We start from the raw sequence: 20,259 nt of genomic DNA on the forward strand, positions 1-20,259 counted from the left end.
TTCTCCATTAATTGAGGAAATTATCCATCAGTTAAAGAGATAAGGATGAGTTGTAATATTGAGTTGTAACTAGTTGGCTCAGTTCACTGAGTTAAGTCCAGTTAGATTAATTCAAACAGTTTGTTGAATTAATTGTGAGTTTAGTTAGTTAATGCTTGCATGCATGTAACTGCTGCACTTCAAATAACTGAATATTCTCTCATAAATAACTCATGCATGTCAGTTCAGTTAGAGACCCAGTTGAGATCAGAGGAAGGGACAATGTACTATCAGTTGGAGGAATTTTCCTATAAAGGAAACTCATCGATGTAGAAGGGATTATCTCCTTCAGGATTACGCAGTTAGATCAAGGGTTAGTGAGTGTGTGAAGAGGCCAATTCACACAGATTGCAGCACTAGACCCTAAGCAAAATTACACAAGGAAATAGGAGGCTTGGAGGGTAGAGGAGAAGGTTTGTGAGAAGCCTTTGACTATCTATGAGCAATAGTTGGATTGCAGAGAGAGCATGATAGCTTGTAAGCTGATTCTTTTTGTATTCTGGACATATTTCCACTTGTATGATAATACAAAGATTGCGGTTTTAGGCTGAGGCTTTCCCCGGATTATTTCTTCTATGTTATGTGTGATTGATTTCTCATTCTTAGCTATATGTGTTCTCTTGATCTTGCTCAATTCAATTAAGCTTCTGCAAAGTGTTGTAGAAGTAGATATTGTATTGTGTTGTAGTATATTGCATAATCTTTTGATCTACAGTGGAAATTTCTACATGGTATCGGAGCAAAGGTGATCAAAATGAAGAACAGTATACAAGAAGGGAGAAGTTCAAAGTTTGAAGTTCCTGAATATAGAAATCAAGTTATTATCACATCTCAATTTCACCAATGGCATTTAATGGTGTAAGACTTGAGTATGCCCTTGATGGTAACTCAAATTATATAGCCTAGAAGGATCGCATGGAAGTAGTATTAGAGGATAACGGTCTAAAGGACTTCATTGATCAAGAATTCCACAAGCCAACTGATGCTATAGAATTGGTAGAATGGAAGAAATGAGTGGCTAGAGCAAGGAGAATCCTTTTGGAGAGAGTTTGAGACCACATAGTCTCGAGTCTCCATGGGAAGGAGACACCATTTTCGATGTGGAAAAGATTGAAAGATCTATATCAGAACAACAGTGATCAGAGGAAGCTGGCACTGAAAGACAAGCTTCAGAAAATCAAATGTGAAAAGGGCAACATGATCTCTTAATATCTGAGTAAGATCACCACTTGTAGGGATGAGCTTGGAAGTTTAGGGATCACGACTGCTGATGATGACATGGTGAGTCTTGCACTCCTCTGTCTTCCTAAGAGTTGGCGTAGCTGCCAAGACTCGGTTAATGGAAGAGAAAATCTCCCAGATTGGGAACGACTTTGGTCAGATCTAATGCAAGAGCAGAAAAGGAGAAGCTCCAGAGATTGTTCTTCATCCAAGGAGGATGAGGAAAACTATGCCTTAGAGAGTAAGGAAAAGAAGGGGAAGGAGAAGGATTCTCATTCCAAATCTAGTTCTTCCCATGGTGGGAAGAAGTTTGACAAATCGAAAGTGCAATGCTTTCATTACCATGAGGTGGGCCATTTTACTACAAATTTTCCACTGAAGAAATCCAAGATGGGATCCAAGGTAGGATCTGAAGGTGGGGCATTGGCCTCATAGTTTGAGTTGGATTTCACACTTATTGCATGCATGGTTTCATCCATGGTGGGATGTGGTTGGTTTCTTGACAGTGGAGCTTCTTTCCACATGACCGGTGACAAGAGTTTGTTCAGTACCTTAGAGGAGAAAGATCTCCAGATAGTCATAGCAATGGGTAATGATGAAAAGTATAGTGTCTCAGGTGTAGGCACAATTGTTTTTCAGAGGGCGCATGGAGCTCGCATTACCTAGACAGACGTCAAGTATGTATGAGGACTAAGGGGAAATTTGGTGTCGATTGCAATGTTGGAAGACAAAGGCTATGATGTAGTCTTCAGTAAGGGAAATGTTTTCCTCGACACATCACCACGAGACAGGTGAAGAAAATCGGTTTGTGAGTGAAGAACCTGTATGCTCTTGAGGTTCAAGATGCATGCAAAGCCTTGAGGAGCAAGGCAACAGATGGAGACTTAGTGGTTGAGAGGGAGAGTACACTACCTCTCAACATGCAGCGCCACATGAAGTCTCAGACAATTATGGAGGAGCCACGATTGGTGAAGCAGCCACAACTGGGGAAGGAGATCGACCAGAGGTATCTACTCATTTAAATTCTTCCAGTACGGGGAAATTTTGAGCCAAGTGGGCAGAGGGATCACATGCATCTATACCTCCAAGTAGGATGTGGGGCGATGTGGAGTGACAATCCCAAGAAGGCTAGAATAGGAGCAGGATCATTGAGGTACCTAACCCCTTTGATTGGACCTTGCTACGGGAGCCTCGATGAGGAGTAGCAGGACTGGCTAAGTGGGTAGAGATGGATGTGGATATTGCACAAGAGAGAGCTACATTGCAGTTATCCCGAGACAGTGGAGAGCTAGCAGGCTACAACAATGTGAGAGGCATAAGAGTGTTTCACCAGTGTAGGATGGCATAGAGAGGTGTGCAACGATGCGAGATGCATGGAGTGTTGTAGCAGCTCAGATGCCAGAGAGGGAGAACTTGTCAGTGGCAGATGGAGCTTCGATACCAAAGGATGTTTCTAGCCCAACATAGAGGTTATTTGGGAGTTTTTTTTGTTTCTAGAGTTGCTGGAGCAACAACGCTTGGGAGAAGTGTTGCATGTAGAACATTCCAAAGGCTCAGGATCGAGTTCAAGTTGAATGCCTTTCTTGTTAAGAGGGAGCGTTTAAAATGGCAACAAGAAATGCTAAAAGTAGAAGTGCTAAAAATAGCACTGTATAAATAGTAGTTCATGTACCAGTATTGGACATAACAACAAGGAATGAAAAATGGAAGTGATATAAATAGCATTGCTAAAAATAGCAGTTCGGGATAGATTCCTATTTTAGTTAGTCCCTGAACTAAAATAGTGCAGTAAAATTAGAATTTGATCTTAGCAGTTGTTTGTAAAATAATTAACTAATTCATCTTCAGTTAATTAGTTAAGGAGAAACAAACATGAAGTCTATGCGGGGACATGCAACAGTTTCTCCATTAATTGAGGAATTTATTTGTCAGTTAAATAGATAAGGATGAGTTGTAATATAGAGTTGTAATTAGTTGCCTCAGTTAACTGAGTCAAGTCCAGTTAGATTAATTCAAACAGTTTGTTGAATTAATTGTGAGTTCAGTTAGTTAATGCTTGCATGCATGTAACTGCCGCACTTTAGATAATTGAATATTCTCTCATAAATAACTCATGCATGTTAGTTCAATCAAAGACCCAATTTTGATCAAAGGAAGGGACAATGTACTATCAGTTGGAGGAATTTTCCTATAAAGGAAACTCATCCATGTAGAAGGAATTATCTACTTCAAGATTGCATAGTTATATCAAAGAGTGTGTGAAGAGGCCAATTCACACAGGTGGCAGCACTGGACCACAAGGAAAATTGTGCAAGGAAATAGGAGGGTTGGAGGGTAGAGGAGAAGGTTTGTTGGAAGCCTTTGACTATCTATGAGAAAAAGTTGGATTGTAGAGAGAGCAAGATAGCTTATGAGCTAATTCTTTTTGTAGTCTGAACATATTTCCACTTGTATGATAATACAGAGATTGGGGTTTTAGGCTGAGGCTTTCCCTGAGTTATTTCTTTTGTGTTATGTGTGATTGATTTCTCATTCTTAGTTATATGTGTTCTCTTGATCTTGCTCAATTCGATTAAGCTTATGCAAAGTGTTGTAGAAGTAGATATTATATTGTGTTTTAGTATAATTCATAATATGTTGATCTACAGTGGAAATTTCTACAATAACTTTGTTCCTAGACCTCAAACTCAAACAAAACTTATATTTTTGGAAAGCTCTCAAAGAGAAAAAGGCGATGGTGATGTTAGAGAGGAAATTTGAGAATGTTTGAGAAGATAAAAATCCTATAGCCCCATATCTATAATTGAACAATTGAGGTGGGTTTTGGAATACCTTGATGCCCTAATTAGGAATTAGAGAGCTAGGTATGTTACACCCTCTCTCTCCTTTCCTTTCCCATCTCCCTCCCTCTCTCACCCTTTGTCTTTTTCCATATTTCTATAATCCTCCCTCTTTGTCTACCCCTTTTTCTATTCCTTTTTATTATAACCCTCTCAATATCCTTATTTCTATCTTAATTTCCCTTCTCCCATTACCCCCCCCCCCTCTCTACCCTTTTTTCTATTCCTTTTTATAACCCTCTCCATATCCCTCGTTATATCTTAATCTCCCTTCCCCCATTCCTCTCTCTCTCTCTCTCTACCTTTTTTTCTATTCCTTTTTATCATAGCTCTCTCCATATCCCTCTTTCTATGTTAATCTCCCTTCCCCATCTCTCTTTCTCTCTCTGTGGAAAATATTATCATTTAATTTTTCTTACAAATCCCTAGTACACTAGTTTCAATTCTCTATATGGTCTACCAAACAAAGTTTCAATGCTTTGAAGCCTTAGCAAAAGAAAGTTGAAATAAATATTCTTGAAAAATAAAATGGCTAAGAGGGAAAAGGTTGAAAATGATCAAAAGTTAAAGATAAAGAAGAAAGAACCATATCAAACATGGTCAATAAGGTGTCTAGATACATATGATCACTCCTCAAACCCATCTATAAAATAGATTATATTCATGGAGCAAGGGGAGAAAAGTAAGAGATAATGAAATGTTATCGCAATGAGAACCCACTTCTGTATGTGATAAGCTATAGTGAATAGTTAAGCTTCATTGTTGTGCTAAGAGGAGAAAATAGGGATAAGGATTGCAAAGGATACACCATTATAACATTTTCATTTCTTTATTAGAGAAATAACACTTTTTTCCATATGCTTTTCATAAAATTGTGAATGCATGCTTTCTATTTTCTTTTTATACTAATTCTATCATGGTTTTTAGGAATCATAATATAGTGGTTTTTGTTATTTTTTTGCAAGTTATAGGTGCAAGGAGTCCAAGGGCCAAGATCTCAAGGAGATCCACCATCAAGAACATTAAGAATCCATCTTCCAATATAAGGTGCACTCACTATCCCTTATATGTTTATTTTGATGACGCGTGCATGTGTGCCATTTTAGGCTCATGTAGATATCTAACACAACATCTATGATATGCCTTGGGTAGGCCTTTGTATAAAAAATATTCTATTACCATAGATGAAATTACATATAAACAAAAATATTGAGTCTGCTGGGAAGTCCCAATGGGTTTCTTTGTGGTCTATGTTTTCTCATTTAGTTATTTTCTTCCCCTTTTCTTGCTTCTGAGTAATAACTAGGGGTTTTGGAATTTTTTTTTTTAACATGTTCCTGAAAAATTCAAAATATGGCATTAAACCCTTAAACTTTCCTACCCATCCTTGACAAATAATTGATCCCTTTTCCAATGGTTTGCCTAGCCTATGACATAGAATTGCAACTCTTGGATACCTCTATGATAGAACATTGAAGCAATAACAGATGGGTTTTGCAAGGGTTTCCGGTGAAATTTCTTTGGTTTTCTTGGAGCATTTTGAGCATAGGTTTATGCCAATCTCATATTTGATTTTTTTAGTCCTATCCTCAGTCATAGAACCCTAAAATTCACTTCAAATAGATTAATTTATAGACTTGTTGAAGGGTCTTGAATCCTCTTGGATTTGATTCCCAACAGTGGCATTGGGGCTAGGTATATCTTTGTTACCAAGGTCCTATAGCCCTTTTTATGCTTATCATAGTGAGTTGGTTGAAAATTTTTTATTCCTTCCTTTGATGCATTCTTTATTGTAGATATCATCTTAGGTTTTGGGCTTTTTTTCTTTTTTCTTTGGTTATTTCTTTGATTACATTAGTTTTTTGATTTTGATCTATTAGTGCATGTCATAGTGATAAAAGATAGAGTTGTGAGGACTATATTCATATTGCATTAGAAATACCTAATTGTCCTATAGATAGTTTTCATTGAAAGTAAATATTACATATTGGTATTTTTCATATCTATATTTAAAGAATGTCAAAAACACCATCAAGTTTCACTCCATATACCCCTAACTTAAAAAACAACCACTAAAAGCAATGATTAATAAAATTTATTTGAAATTTTTCATTACTTATGGAAGCACACCAACATTAGATTATGATTTTAGGGCCTCACAATAGGTTGGTGAGAACACTCTTGAAGGCGATTAAAACAAACTCTAGAATATTGAGTTAGGGGGTAAAAATCCATTTATAATAAGACAATTCTAGGAAGCCCTTCTAATGCAAGGGTCAAGTACTGGGTCACATTGGGATCGGTGGAGTTATTACCCTACTTCACTTAGTATTTTTGACATATCTCCTTATAGGTTTACTCAAATTTCAAGTGTGAGGAGTTTTTGTATAATTATTTAGATTTTTTATCTAATGATTACCTATTATGCATAATTTTGATTAGACCCACACCAATAAAAATTGAAAATACATGAAACAAATATGTTTCTTTCATTAAACATTTTTTTTCATGTAATTTTTTATTTTTGGTAGTGTTTATCTAATAAAAGATACATAGAGTGAGTACTTGTTGGATCTAGAATCTAATTATACATCCAATAAGTGCCCACACTTGAAATTTGAGTAAACTTGTATAGAGATAAGTTAAAAATATAATTCAAAAGAACTAGTTTAGTTCCTTTCCCTCCACAAATATATACCCTTAGGTATTACATCATTAGCATGAATCCAATTGGTTTTTTTAAGTTGATTTTTTAGTATATTTTTCATTTTGATGCTCAATTTTCCCTAGTGTTCTCTATCTATATATATGTGTGTATGTGTGTGGGTGTGTATTCCATATTTCTACTTCTATTTCACATACCCTATTTATTTTCATATCTCTCTTCCTTTCAACATATATCTCTGTTCTTCCTTCCCCCATTCCCCCACCTCTCTCTCTCCTCCCCACTGAGCCTTCTTCTCTCTAGCCCATTCCTTATCTCTTTCTATCTCCCCCCTTCTCATGTTCCTCTTTCTATCTTTGTCCCCTTTCCCCATATATCCCCCCATCTTATTTTATTGATCATTATCTCTCTATCTCCCTCTCTCTCTCCAACCCCCTCTCTTTTTCCCTTTATCTCCCTCATCAGACAAAATTTCAACCTAAAAGTGGCCTCCTAAGAAAAAATAATAAAATAATAGTTAAAATAACAAAATAAAGTTATGAATTTTGGAGGGAAAAGAAAAAAATGACTTTTTTATTGTATTTTTGGCTTATCTCCTTATAGTTTTACTCAAATTTCAAGTGTAGACAATAGTTGGATGCGGAATTAAATTCCACATCCAACGAGTATCCATTATGCAAACTTCTGAGAATAGAAACATTGATGAAAATTTAAGACACGTTAAAAAAACATGTTCAACACACTTTTTTAATGTATCTTCAATTTTTATCAATGTGGGTATTCTCAAAAGTATGCCTAATGGGTATTCATTGGATGTCGAATTAATTGACTTCCACATCTAATGAGTGTGTACACCTGAAATTTTAGTAAACGTATAAGGAGATAAACCAAAAATACAATTAAAAAAAGTAGTTTTCTTGGTATCTATTTTTAAATTAAAAATATTTTGATTGGTTTACATATTATGACATGAAAATTACATGGGCACTTTCAGGCTGAAATTTCCTCTAATGTTCACTATCCCCCTTTGGTTCCCTCCCTCATACCCTTATTTGTTTCTCTCTCCTTATCCCTTTCTCTCCCTCCCCCCTTCCTAGGTTACTCTCCCTCTATCATTTTATCTCTCTCCCCCTTTCCCTATTCCCCCCTCTCCCTTTTTCTTACCCCATCACTCACTATCTCTCTCCCCACCACCCCATCTCTCTCTCTCTCTCTCTCTCTCTCTCTCTCTCTCTCTCTTTGTACCTCTTTGTATCTCTCTCCCCCTTTCCCTATTCTCCCATCTCTTTCTCTCAATTTCCCCATTGTTCTCTCTATCCCTCTCCCTTTCCCTACTGTCCCATCTTTATCTCTCTCTTCCTTCCCCATCTCTCTCTCTATCTTTATTTCTCTCCCCCCTTATATCTCCCCCTTGTATTTGCCTCATATATCCCTCTCTCCCCTCCTACATATATTTATCCATCCTCATATATCTCACCCCCTATCCTTTTCTCTCTCTCTTTAGCCCCCCTCTCTCACTAATTATGCTCCCCCTCTATCTCACCCTATCCCTTTGTCCCTCTCCCCTCCCTCTTTTTCTCTCTATCCCCCTATCCTTCTATTTGTTTCTTGCTATTCCCCCTCTCTCTATATGCCACTTTCCATTGCTAGCACAAATCCTTTCACATTGAATGCCATGTTGGACTCTAGTTTGTTGCCAAATTATTTGTGTGTCAAATTATTACATTTTTGAAGAGAAATGATGGCAGTGGTGAAAAGAAACAAAGAAAATGAAAATTTCATATCATACAAGGTTAATTATTAAGCGTTAGAAATATATTATTGCTTTCTCCAATTATAGATTTTTAATTAGGAAATGTCTTATTTATATGCATTTATTTGTCAAAGATCATTTTTTTTTTGAGGATCAACCATGGGATGAAGAAAGATAGAGAAATAAGAGTAATGGGAGAGAAGGAGGTGATGTAGAATGGGAGGTAATGTCACAAAATATTGCATACATTCCATAATGCATGTGCAGCCTTATCGAGGTCCATCACACATGAAATGGGTGAGGGAGCAAGGTAAGTAGATGTTAGTCTCAAGAACTTGTTTGTATTCCTCTGGATATGTGCACACTTTTGCGAAGAATGCAGAGATATTTATTCAAGCCATTAAATTTGTTTTTCAATCATAAGTGTGTTTGCATGAAAACCTTTAATGATAAATTTGATTTTAATACCCATTCTAGATAGAGCTATTAAACTACAACATTTGGTTCAAGGATCATTTAAGTTGCACCATATTATTTGTTGAATTATCTAGTAGTATTTGCATTTTAGGAGGAATGATGGGAGTGGGATAGAGAAATGAAGAGACGATCAAAAGAACAACTTTGAATGAAGAAATTAGTGGATAAATACTCAGTAACATAATTGTTAGTGGGGAATTCAAATATATAGGGATCATGTGGGAATTATAGCGTATAATAAATAAAAAATTCATGTAGGACAAGGTAAATTATTATGTTTTAGAAGTATATAATTCCTTACCCTAATTATAGATTTTCAACAAAGGAATTTCTTATGTATAAACATTCCTATGTCTACAATCAATTTAGGTTTTGAGGGCCATCCAATGGTGGGAGGGCAGAAGGCGAATAGAGGGACGAAGAGATAGGAATGATAGGAGAGAATGGGGGGCGAGAGGGAGGAGAACAATTGTCACAAGATCCCACACACATTCTAGAATGTGTGAAAAATCTTATGAAGGCCCACCACATGTGAAAAAGGATAGGAAATAAGGTAGGTGGAAGTTAGTCTCAGGAACAAGTGCATGTTCCTTCAAACATGTGCATGTTTTTTTCAAGAATGCATGCACATTTTTTCTAGTCACTAACAAGTTTTATTCAATCCTAACTATTGTATTCTTTCATTTAGATATTCTGAATCATAAATTTGATTCCAATACCTATTCTATATAGAGATACTAAATTATGACATTCGATTATAGTTTCATTTCAGTTACACTAATTATTTATTGAACCATATATGATTATTTTGGTTTTCAATGACAATGATGGGAATGGTATATCCCACCATTATCATCTCTCTCTTTCCCAATCAATTTATCCCTACACCTCACTATATATATATATATATCCAAGACCCTCCCACTGTCTCTACCCATTTTCCCTATATATTTTTATCTCTCGTTGTTTCCCCATCCCTCTTTTTATCTCTCTATCCCTTTCCCTATTCTCCCCATCCTGCCCCCTCTCTCTTTTCCCTTCTCTATCACCCACTTTCTCTCCCATTTTCCATCTATCTCTCTCTCTCCCCCATTTTCCATCTCTCTCTCTCTCTCTCTCTCTCTCTCTCTCTCTCTCTCTCTCTCTCTCTCTCTCCATGTCTCCCTCTTTATCTCTCTCTAAGATCGCTCTCTTCCTTTTCCTCTCTTCTCTCTCTTCAAACTATTGCTTCTACTTTTCCTTTGATGTATACATTTCAATAGGAACATGCATGCACTCTTGCTTATATAAGATAAAAAAAATGTTGCCTACAATTTTTCCTCGTAACAGTATTCACATGTTTGTTTGAACAAATAAACCCTATGAAGAAAATTATATTGCAGCTGTTTATTTTTTGGAAAGTGATTGTCTTGACTACTTTTCACATTGTCTTGTTGTATTAGAACCTTTTGGAGATGGAAAACTTATGTAATCAATCAAAAAAGTATAGAAGGATTTTTTTTTGTCCTTTGAAAAAATCCAAGATCTAAGACTCAATTCTTTGCACAACGAATGCCATAGTGGACTTTAGTTTTTTGCGACAAGTGAAGTGTATGCATCCAATGGAGGCCATTCAGATTTTGACATCAAATGAACTTTCAATTAATATTCCATCAACAAGAATGACATAGTTGAAGAAGACATTTGATTTTTTTGAAAAGTTGAGAATCCAAAGAAAAACAATAAACAATTAAATGATTTCTAGCCTTGTAGTAAAGGCAGTCGTCATATACAAGTTAAACTTGAAAAACTAGATTTTCCAAATACAAACAAAAAAACTTTCCATTACACTTCCAATCTCAACCATCAAATGAGTGAAGTGATATAATGTAGTAGACAAGGGATTGACCCTTCATACCGAAATTCATTACCTCAGTTATCTAGTGCATGATGAACAATTCCTAGATGTATTCACATAGATGAATTTTCTCTAGTAGGCCTTGAAGGTAAGTTACATAGACGAACTTTTTATTGGCAGTGAAATAAAATTTTGAAATAATTTTTTGAATAAAAAAATGATGCATATAAATGTCAATTATTTTTGGCTTTATTGAAATCACACTATTTAGTTGTTAGGATAATTTTAAGCACAAATATAGTTAAAATTTTGAATGCTAATAGTCACATTATTATAAATATTTAAGTTGTTTTTAATACAACTGGAAAGAATAAGCATTCAATAGACAATAACATGTCTCATCATGTAATATCAAAATCTATTGTAAATAAGTCCATAAGGAAACATCGTTTGATATGGCATGCATCCCTAATTCTTAAAGAATATAAAATTTCTTCAAATTATTCTATTGTAAGAGAGAACCTTGACAACATAGGTCAAACAAATTATTGGGCCTTCATTTGTAGGTTTCCTTGTTCAAAGATGAAGTTAATTGACGTTTTTAAGAGACTAGCACAAAACATTTGGCATGAAAATACTAGGCCTTCATCCAATCTAAAAGATATGCTAAAGTTGAAAAAAGGTTGTAAAAAAACTCAACCTCGCATTTAGCAATTATGTGACATGATACAAATAGAATTCTATAAGAGGTTCAAGAAAGATCACATAGAATTTAACACGTGCCAAATATATTTTAAGAATTTTATTATTTTTATGACACATGTACACTTCCATCACATTTTATATCCTAACATTGTTCAATATTTCTCATCCATACTACTGTCAATTTCATTGATAGAGTTTATTCATAGCATCATGTGATCAAGGCCTAATGGAAAAAAATATTATGAAAATTATTATTTATATGGGACATGTTGTAGGTGTAGTGGACTTTCATTATTGATGTGGTGCATTCATGAAAGTGATGAGCATGAATTCGGGAGAATGATAGTAGATATGTAAATATTCAAATATGTTACCTATTACCTAGATAATGGGGATGAAAGGCAAAGAAATGAAATGTTCAAGTTGTAGGTAAGTTAAGGTAAGATAAGTTATCTTGCTTCTCACAAAGATAATGAGATGCTTAGGAAACGAGGGTTTATACGCTAGGGGACATACTTTAAAAAATGAGGAATTTAGACTAGTACCAAGGAGAGAATTTTAGCAGCATAAGGTTTCTAGAATCAGATATGAATTTCGTCCTCCACACACTTGGAGATTCATTTATACTCACCAATTGTGTTTAAGAATGTTGGAGAATGGGTTACAATTAGGGAAATTTTGATGTCAAAAATGGGTCTAAAAATAAAATAAAATAAATGTACTAACCAAATCAACTTTAAGAGAACTAATAATACCTTAGATGATGATGTCATCCCTAGGGGTCAATATTTTTGGAGCGAAAAAAGAAAAATATTTTTTAATTGTATTTTTGGCTTATCTCTTTATAAATTTACTCAAATGTCAAGTATAGGCACTAAAACATTAACTCATGGGAATTCTTTGTGGGAATGAGAGGTGCTATCATAGCTTATTTTGTAGCAGGCGACTCTTTACCACATGGAGATGATACTAGAGTTTATTCTGTGGTGGGCCACACACCACATGATGGTGGAAAGGGAAAGTGTAGGGATCTTCCCTATGCCACTATTTTTTCCTTACAATGTAGATAAACTAAGAATACAACCATAATAAGATAACATTGGCAATTAAACATGCTATTAACTATAGGCACAATGAAATCATATAAAACAAAATTATAAATAGCAGAGGTAACGTTCACCAGGAGCTGCGATTCAGTCTTGAATTGCCACTACTTGTACTCTCTTGCTATGATCTGCCTCCAAGTGTGAATGTTGATGTGCTTGGACCAAATGTAGTGACCCACCAGTTGACCTACAAGCACACTCCTTGGGTACTCTCCTTCCTCGCTGACCCCCAAGCTGCAATGGGGTTGTACAATGGAGGAAGTGTGCTAGCTAATAGAGGTGAGCACTCCTTCACTCATGAGTCCCCTCTCTAAATTCATCCACTTCACCAAACTCAAATATATCTCATAGCCACTACAATAACATAGTAGCATCTATCCAACAATAGGGTAAAATGTCCCTTCTCCCATGGCTTGCCCCTTCTTTTATAAGAGACTTCATGATGAAACTTGGAATTTCATGCATAATTAATTATTTGTATTAATCCAAAAGATTGATTATTCACCCACCCATGTGTCACCCTCTCACCAAGACTCTCCAAAATTATTTAATTAAATTTTTAATTTAAAAATAATATTTTTCCTCACTCGAGTAAGACTTCCTATTTCTTCTCTTAATTGCCTCTTGATCCCTCTTTTCTACTCCTTAATTTGAGTTCATTATTGAATTCAATTAATAAGTCTTAGATTTGGTCCCCCAAATACTTCCTAATTTAACTCAATTTCCCTCTTAGATGCATATTCATATGTTGGCGCTTTCCACATGGAGGTTTTGTAAATTCCTATAATTTTAATTTATTATCCTTTTTTTAATTCACCATCCTCTTCTCTTAATGAAGTTTAACTATAGTAGGATTCATATTTATACTTAAATCTATGTCCCTCTTTCCCCCTTTTACCTAATTAAGTTACTTAAGTATATTATCTACCTAATATTTTCCAACAGGGGAAGGGTAGAGCTCTCAAGGTAAATATTTTATTTCTTCCTATTCTCCCCTTATCCCAAGTTTTATTCTTGATTTAATTTCCTTGATTCTAATGTAATTTATCACTTGATGTGAATTTGTAGGATTTTTATATCTTGAATATATTTATTATTTTCTTTTTAATGATGCCAAGGGTGCCAAGATAGTCATTCCCTTCAAGAAATTTCCTTCGAAGTTCTAAGGGTGTCTTTCCTAACAATTTATTTGTCATGCCAAGGGTACCATGTGAGTTGAACCCTTCAAGAACTTCCCATCGAAGTTCCAATGGTTCCATTGCTAACAATTTATTTGTGATGCCAAGGGTTCCAAGTCGGTCATGCCCTTCAAGAACTTTATTTAATGTTCCAAGGGTGCCATGCCACTTTTCCTTCAGGCCTCTAGTGGCTACGAGGGGAATGTCTAGGTGAAATGATAGAGAATACTATAATCTCTTATTTTTCATACTATAATGAGACTAATGGTGTTAGGGATCAAAGAATCAACCTTGATGAACTCCTCTCAGTCAAATCCTCATGAGTGACCCAAATTTGGGACTTGGCCCAATAATGTTGTGATCTTCAAGGAAAAGGTGTTTCAACCTTTCTAGCCCAAGTCATGGTGGGAGTGCTAGTAGGTGAGATCAGGGAGACTATCCCACCCCTCCCAGCAATTCCATCCAATTGTACAACCCCATCACCCATGTTTGAGTCATTGGTGCATGAAACTAACATGTGCCTACAGCCACTAACATATCATTAGAATATATATATATATATATATATATATATATATATATATATATATATATATTGCAAACTGATCTTAAAATTTTAAAGACAAAATATTAATTTCCATCAAACCAGATGTCGTCAAGTCATCACATGCGAGTGCCTCTGGGTGTTTCTTGTAATACTCAATAATCATCAGTAACAAAGTTTCTCAGTGTTAGTAATTATCATAATAGTATCATCAACATGACCTAGTGATTCACATCATTGTTCATTATAAACTACAACTAATGTAAGTAGCTAACATAAGGAACACATCCATCATAGCTATCATCATCATAACATCAGTAGGAAGCATAAATTTCCATCAAAGTTGTCAGTGTTGTAACATCAATAGAAAACATACATATCCATCAAAGTGATCATCATCATATCATCAATAGAGAACATAAATATCCATTAATATTATCATCATCATGGTATCAATAGAGGGCATGCATATCCGTTAATTATATCATCATTATAATATTAATAGAGAACATACATAACCATCACATCCACTAGTAATAAAGTCATGTGTTTGGATCCTCAACCTGAGGTCCTCAAAGAATAAAGTGTGGGCCTTAGGGCTAAATAAATGTTAATTTCATATCACTGTCATTCAACTAGAGCGAGCCACTATAGAAAGAAGAAGGATGAAAAACAAAATGTTAAGCCTTTGAAATAAGTTGTACCAAAGAAGTTTAGTAAATGGAAATATAAGAAGCCTCTTTCATCTTGGATCTATGCAAAGGATCTTATGGTGAATAATTTTCCATTGAAGTAGAAGTTAGCTACTATGGAGCAAGAAAAGAATCCATGTGTGGGAGTGATGCATTTTTTGGGAGTAGAATCTACTAAGAAGGCCATTCCAAAGCATGATCAATGAAAAAAGCAATCAAACTTTGTGAGTGTGGACATTGATGGGAGTTAGTAGATTGTTATGGTAGATAGTGGTACACCTCAAAACTTTATAAGGGAAGACATGGTGAGACAATTGGGAATGCAGATTGTAGCAACTCACATGTTCTTCAAAGAAACAAACTTTGAGGATCTACTCATTCATATAGGAGATTGGAAGGGGAAGCTTGACTTCACTATTATACATCTAGATGACTATGATGTTGTATTGAGATAGGATTTATTGCTATGAGGGAGAGCTATACCATTTTCTCATATCGAGAGGTTGTTCATTCTCTCAGAACAATATCTATTGGTAGTAATGATAGTGAGTTACAACATGGATGCAGATTCAAGAATGATATATAATTGTGTGGAGGAAATATATACGAGCATTAAGGCACATTAAAGATTAGATTGTGTGGAATATATTTTGTTGCAACATGCAAAGATTTGATAGAAATTTATAGAAAAGGTTCTAAGATTATCATCACAATCTCATGCAATAGATGAGGATGGTAGTGATGAGGCATCATTACCAATGTTAACGATGATTATGACGATGTAGAGAAAATATGTGATTATTTTATTAATGATGATGAGGACGTGAGGGTTACATCAACAGTCAAGGATGATTTCCAAGGAGATCAACTTTAGTATAGAAGAGCTAGCAGAGAGATTAGCTATTCTAGAGAGGCATCAAAGATGGACAAATGGCCTTAAGATTATAAATTGGAGTATATTCTTGAGGAGAGTGAAGGTATAATTGGATCCTACCATCTTTTGTTGAGATACATTATAGAGAAACATGGAGGAGTGATCCTGGGAATGGGAGGACCTTTTCTAGGATCATACATTACTTATTCAATTGCACGAGGAACACACTTAGGAGAAAGAAGAGAAAAGCATGGATATGGGAGAGGCAAACCTCGAGGATACCCCACTCCATGCTCACACTGAACTATTTTCATATGGGCTCACTATCACTTGCTTAAGGTGGTCATTCCTAGATTTGTGAGAGTTCCTTAAGGTACTTTCTTCATGAGCAGTGTTTATGAAGAGGATGTTTGGATGACGATGTGGTTTGAGGATATTTGAACTTGCATGTGATGGCATGTATTCTTATCTATTGGTACAATGATTAGATTTTCTCCCTGATTAGACATGGATAAAACGAGATCCAACACATGAAAATCATGCAAGGGTATTCACAAATTGATGATATGTAGTTTTAGAGATGTGCACCTTCCTCGTGATCAAGATACATCTTTGGTTATCGAAAAGCTGTCGAAGGGGGTTCACTGTCAAGGAAGATAACATTTTTTTAGTGGGGGCGATGTCAAAACCACATGAATGAGTTCCCATGCACACCTTGAGTGACATCAATATGGAGAGTGTGGTGACATGCCCATCCTAAGAAATGTGACATTTTGCAATGTTTTGGTTTTTCCCCAGATACAAACCAACTTTCCCATCGTGCAAGTTGAGCACCAAGGGGGAGTCGACTAATGACATGGTATATTTGGGTGTTAACAAGTCAAGTTTGCCCCATGACGGACCAAGTGAGTTGGGTTGAGAGGCAGGCAGACCCAAGAGTGAATGTGCCCACACCACATGAAGTGGCGCAATGGCACCACACAACAACTTGTTTAATGGAAGTGAGACCATTGAGATATGTTGGCAAATTTGAGAAGGATCGGGCATGGGTAAAGAGTGACCACATGGACGAGATATGATTTGGAGTTTTGATGACCCAAGGGTAAGCACAAGGAGCCGAGGGGTTGTGACCCTTCATGACCCCTCACCATCAACATGTATATATAACAAAGGGTTGGATGAGGAAGAAAAACAATGAAGACACAACAACACAATTGAATCAAGGAAGAACCAAACAGAGCAGGGAACAATAAGGGGAACCAAAAGTTGTGGACTATGGGATTCAGTTGGCTAAGGGCATAACTAAGGTGACATGGGGATTGAGATCTCCCTACTCGCAAGGAGTAAGGTTGGATGAGGATACTCCATTATTCTCATGAGTTGTTGATGAGCCAGTGGAAAATTTCCATGGGTACATGTATTAGGATAGATTTAAGGCTATAAATTCGAAGGTGTAAGCCCAAGGTGCAGGTACAAGTTACAAACTAGTGGTTAGATTATGCAACCATATGGGTGAATGGGTTGGGTTAGCCCCACTCGAGCGTGACATAAAATTTTATTAGAGGTTGGTTCTTGTATTGTTTTTGGAGAGGACATGGAGGGGAGTGACTTGAGCCTCCTCCCCTGTGATCTAACATAAATATTATGTACTAATGTTTATAATTGAAGTTGATTATAAATATTTTGTGGTTACATCCCTCAACCCTATATGTTGTGTACATGTGTATTTATGTGATGCTCATGGATTTATGGTGTTTATGAATTTATGATGCACATTTATATGACTAGATATATTGTCCTATGGTACTTGTGAATTGGTTTCTTATGATTATACAACAAAATTTAACTAATCACATCAATAAGTATAAAGACGAGGCGTAGTCCAGGGGTTGTACTTGCAAGTTGGTCATGCCATTGCTGAGGAAGCATGTTGGTGCTTCATGGGAAAATTTCATGACAAATGTTAACTGATGGGAATGCTCTAGGAATGTGACAATAACACTCTTGGATAAGAACACATAAGAAAAATGGTTTATAATCTATTCATTCTCACATCAAAATTATAAGAAAAGTATAAGAGTAAGTAGTTAATATACATTTATCCTTAGAATATTAAGTTTGTAAGTACTTGCATTAAATCAATATGAGGTAATATCTTAGGAAAGAGATATCAAGTATTAGGAAGTCAACTATTATCAACCCTAACTAATGTCAACCTTCAATCTATTAGTGACCTTAAACTAAGATTGAATTTCTATTAAAACATTAATTTATTTATGGTGTGAAAAAAATAGAAAAGGCCATGTCTTGTAAGGGTACCACAAATATTTTTAAAGGACGAGTCGAATAATTATATTTTTTTACCTTTCTCGTGAGAATCTGACAATACTTTTTTTGGAAAAATCGTGAATGTAGTTATTTTAAATGTGTTTACAAGTGTATAAATGGATTCAACACCCTAAAAAGACTCTGGGGTACTCAATTTTTGCATATATTACATTACTGAAACTTAAAATTCCAAAAGAAAACTACTAAATTTCGATCAAAATTAATCCAAAAATTTACGCCAAATAGATAAATAAATAAATAAATAAGCATCTAACAATTAAATAACTACATTTTTAAGTAAAATTTAAATTAAAAATTATCAAATTGAATATCACTTTCTTTATTCAAATTTAATCTAGTTTTATTTTATCAATAATATATGCTAGCAATTTCCCCTAAAACTGCAGAGTTACAGGGAAGTTATAGAAGATTTTGGAAGATCATCCCACCATGAATAGAGCCCTATGTTGAATGCTTGTGCATAAGGTTTTCTAAACTCTCCAATGCAAGTACCACGAGGTGAGCCCATTGTTCACAACCTATGCATAATCACAAAATGTTGACATACCTTGCCCTAGGTGAGTCACACTAGATAGTTGACATTTCTTTGCCACATGGTGTCGTCAGACCCGAATTTCTATTAATATTCGTTGAGATCCTAAAGTACATCTACTCTTTCCCTAGATTTTATATATGTTATGTAATATATAATGCATGCCTTTATTCCATGATATTATCTTTATTTTGTTCTATCTATTTATTACTACTTAAGTAATTTATGTATATACTTATTTAATTTCATTTAAAGCAAAATATTTACTAATTCAATATTTATGTTATAGAATTGTAAAATATTATTAATTTAAATTTAAATTAGAACGGAAAATAACTATATCATTTAGTTATCTAAAAATTTTTGTATATTAAATTAAATTATTTGATATAAGTTAAAAATATAATTGGAAATCATAAAAAAAATGATATGAAGTTGTCTCAACCAGAAAAACTTATATATTAAATTAAATTATTTGATATAAGTTAAAAATATAATTCGAAATCATAATAAAAAATGATATGAAGTTGTCTCTTATCCCATTGAATTTTTTGCTTTCGCTTATCCAATTTTTTCTCGAATTATATTTGTGTGTAAAGTATTAGTATTGGCGTTGGTCTCATGTGTGTTCACTCCACATTCGAAATATTTCCCAAACTTTAACGATTTAAGCATCTCGATGATTCGCCGAAGCTAAGCTTTTACACTTTAATTGTGATTCCTTGAATATGTTGACATTTCATTAGATCGTAATGACTTTTGGTATCCCCTAGAGATCGTCTTAACAATACTTTTTATATATTTCTTTGTGTATTTAGCCTTTGGGCACGACTGGTAGTATTTTGTTGTTATCTTTTAACATCTCCTCTTCTAATTCTATTACAAGTCTTTTGACATCTTACATGCCCTTGTAATTTACTTTGACAAACAAATTGCTTGATGAATTACTGAGACAATTTCTCGTCTATGAGGAAGGAAAGAATAATTTACACTCTCTATACTTTCACAATGGGAACCCATAAGTGAGATGTCCAGACTGATATGGAACAAACATTTAACACTTGAGATATGAAAATTCTCTACTATTTACGTCAATTTCCTTTTAATGTAGGGATTGTTTCGTAGTTGCGATGTTCAGTGAGTGTCAATGATCAAAACATTTTCACTAGGCTGAGAGGATATGGAGAAACGTGCAAGAATTTTTAGGTTTGATGAACATGAATTTTCAGGTTTGATGTCCCTATAGGATTTGAAATGCAATGTTGGTTTGTAGATTGTGAGTTATCGAGGGCATCCATTTCCATTTCCACATGTGATGCTTCATATTGCGAGTGGAGATATTTCTGGTATTCCAATGTTTTTTTTGTATTATTGTCTCTTTCAAGCTTCATATTGTGAGTGGAGATATTTCTGGTATTCCAATGTTTTTTTTGTATTATTCACTCTT

Source organism: Pinus tabuliformis, chromosome 9 (genome assembly GCF_031772625.1).
Source record: "Pinus tabuliformis cultivar Carrire ecotype Pingquan chromosome 9, CPIR1, whole genome shotgun sequence".
Lineage (NCBI taxonomy): Eukaryota > Viridiplantae > Streptophyta > Pinopsida > Pinales > Pinaceae > Pinus > Pinus tabuliformis.